This window comes from Solanum verrucosum, unplaced genomic scaffold (genome assembly GCF_900185275.1).
Source record: "Solanum verrucosum unplaced genomic scaffold, falcon-dt-bn FXZP01000287.1, whole genome shotgun sequence".
Classification (NCBI taxonomy): domain Eukaryota; kingdom Viridiplantae; phylum Streptophyta; class Magnoliopsida; order Solanales; family Solanaceae; genus Solanum; species Solanum verrucosum.
The window spans coordinates 869,001-872,038 of NW_026020292.1; the positions used below are offsets into that span (position 1 = coordinate 869,001).

The 3,038-nt window shown below is 34.0% G+C and overlaps 1 long non-coding RNA gene across 1 annotated transcript; it reads left to right on the forward strand.

The window, feature by feature from the left end:
• Positions 1-331: 331 nt before the first annotated feature.
• On the forward strand, positions 332-2,379 carry LOC125834600 (uncharacterized). Its single transcript, XR_007443367.1, has 2 exons — positions 332-407; positions 1,891-2,379. It is a non-coding gene; the product is annotated as an uncharacterized LOC125834600 (long non-coding RNA).
• Positions 2,380-3,038: the final 659 nt, after the last annotated feature.

Here is a 3,038-nt window from a genome sequence, read left to right on the forward strand (position 1 = left end):
AGAAGAATTCCAGGAACCAAACTGGGGCGAAATGGGGTAAATTTTGCGTAAGAACCATTTGTATTGTGTTTCTATAACTGTACGTTGGCATTAATGATATATCAGCTGTGAAAATTGTAAGGTTAACTTTATCATCACTATAGAATATGAACTTGACAACTCAAAATTACTAGACTATTGACATGTAATAATTCATGTGATATTTTGTGATGTTTGTTATCTAGTTGATTTATTAAATATTGTAAATATTTCCTATTTTAAGGGTTATATTTCTTGTAATTTATTTCTGTTTGTGTTTTGTTTGATGAATAACCTTTATTTTGTGTGTTGAAGGCTCCTTGATTTTATTCGTTGACAAAATAGAACATGAACGAATATGGACAATTATAAAAGAAAAAATTTATGAGGTCAGTACCATGAAACCAACCATCTGTTTATTTTTCCAGTGAATTGTCTGATATGTTGTAGCATTTCGTACATACTTGTAGTTGCTGACATATTTTTACACTATGAATTCGAAAAGTGGGAGATGTCATTTATTTTGTGCATACTTTATACTCTCCCTGGATTGAATCTTTTGGAAATTGTATCAAGGGTGTTTGTATAGAAAGACTTGCTATATTTCTAGCACCTTTTTTTTTCCAGTTTCTTAGACGTGATGAAAATGGCTCTCTACTCAACTAAAAAGTGAAACATGAATGATGGTAAGAATGCAGTCTTTACTAGAACTCATCTGAAAGCCAGGTTCCACATAAAGTATGTATAAATTCCACATAATCATCTAATTCCTTATTAGCTGCTTAGGGCAAGTAGAAAATATAGATGAGACAAACAATGGCAAAGTTTGTCAAACGCCAAAATGAGGAAACTAAAACATGTGATTGATACAGTAACTCACATATAGAGCACAAAACAGAGCAATGATAATGCTTGCTATATAAATTGCAGTGGCATATATATTCTCTTCCCAGTAACTGGACATTTAGGGTTGCTGACTCTCTTCTTATTGGTCTGGTAAATTAGCTTTCCACCAAGAGTTTTGACAATCTGTGTTGATTGGATTTGGTGGCGTAACTATGCCGCTACTCACATATAGAGCACAAAACAGAGCAATGATAATGCTTACTATATAAATTGCAGTGGCATATATATTCTCTTCCCAGTAACTGGACATTTAGGGTTGCTGACTCTCTTCTTAGTGGTCTGGTAAATTAGCTTTCCACCAAGAGTCTTGACAATCTGTGTTGATTGGCTGTGGTGGCATAACTATGCTGCTTTCGATAGGTATGTCTGTGAACCATCTTCTAGGTTAGGTTTGATTCTTTAATTTCTGGGTGAGATTTTTGGTTGTATTGTACAGATATGCAATATGCTATATGTGCATACTATGAAAAGAAATTTTCAGTGGTAGTGCCAGTAAATTGGGTGCATGTGTATCATTGTGAAGTGTTTATGTTTTTGTTCTCTCTGGTCCATGCGGGAGTTATGGGATGTGCTGGAAATTAAGCAGTAGTTAAGATACTCCTCTTCCAATACTTTGATTCTGCAGAGTCTCTATAGAATATGAGAAAAGAACACATAATATGTTCTACTGTTGGTGCTTCCTTTTCCATACTTAGATTAGGTTCAACTCCATTGACAACAATGGCATACCAAATACCAAGTAGTGAGCAGATACTGAATTCTTATTCTCTATCTCTTCAAAAACACGCCAAGCATAATCACCACTACCTGCTGATGTGGAGGGTCGTAAGCGGTGGGTCAGCTTTAGTCATAGTAGAGAGAGGAAAGAGGACTTAGAGAGAAGTTGCCAATATTGATCTTGTCTTACTTAACTATGTATTATGTCTTAAAGAAATGGGGTTATTGATTATTTAACGTTTATTTCAGGTTGGATTTCAAAGAAGCTTGGACGGATGGCGTCAAACACAACCTACTTCTGAGGATGGTTCCACAACCCAACTAACATCTGATGATACTACTTTAATATGGACAAATGTGGCAGGAGGTGTGAAGAAAGGCAGAGTTTACGGGCTTGGAGCACAGCCTTCCTCATGTCATCTATCACCGTTGTTGTCTGGTGCTTCTACTTCTCAAACTTCAGAAGAAATGGAAGCAATGCGAAGATAGATTTGAATGCTAACAGAACGACTTCAATTATCTGAAGCTAACTATGCTAAAGTGCAGAAGTTCATGGAGAAACATATGGTTGAATCTGATGATGGCGAAGAAGAGACCGACTCTGATGAAGAGTAAATTATGTTCTGGTTGTTTAGAAATTTTTCTATGACATTTAGACTTGTTTTAAACTATTTACTTCCGTTTTGATTAACAACTTAATACTTATTAGACTTGATTTTGATGATGCTTGAACTTTTAGACTACATTGTGAATCTGTGAATCAAGTGGAATTTGAATGTTGAGGAATTTATTTGATGTTTGATTTTATTGTTACGTTGAATTTTTATGGATGGTACTATAATTTAGCAGGTGGTGTACCAAAATAAAAATAAAAAATTCTATATATTAAGAATATAGCTTTCTTATATAATTTTTTTAGAAAATTACAAATGCCGACTACAATAGTCGGAAGATCACCTAAATAGTTATAAATTAATTATTTATACCGACTATAGTAGTCGGAAGAATACTGAAATGATTAATAACTGTCGACTACAATGATCAACATATATATAATTAATTATTTAATTAAATAACTGTTATGACAACCATAGTTGGCGTTATTAAATTAATAAATTATTATTTAATAAGTATTCTGACTACAATAGTCGGTAGTATTTAAATTAATAAAATATTATTTTACTATCGTTCCGAATACCGTAGTCGGCAGTTTAGGTACTTTAATGATCAGGTTTTAATTTATATATAGTGACTACGGTAGTCGGCGAATGCCGACTGCTGTAGTTGGCAAGTATTTTCCGACGCACAGTCTTCCACTACTCAAAAGTAGTCGGAAAGTCATCGGAAAACTCCATTTTCCAATTACATTCCGACCAATTTTGCAGTCGGCAAACAAC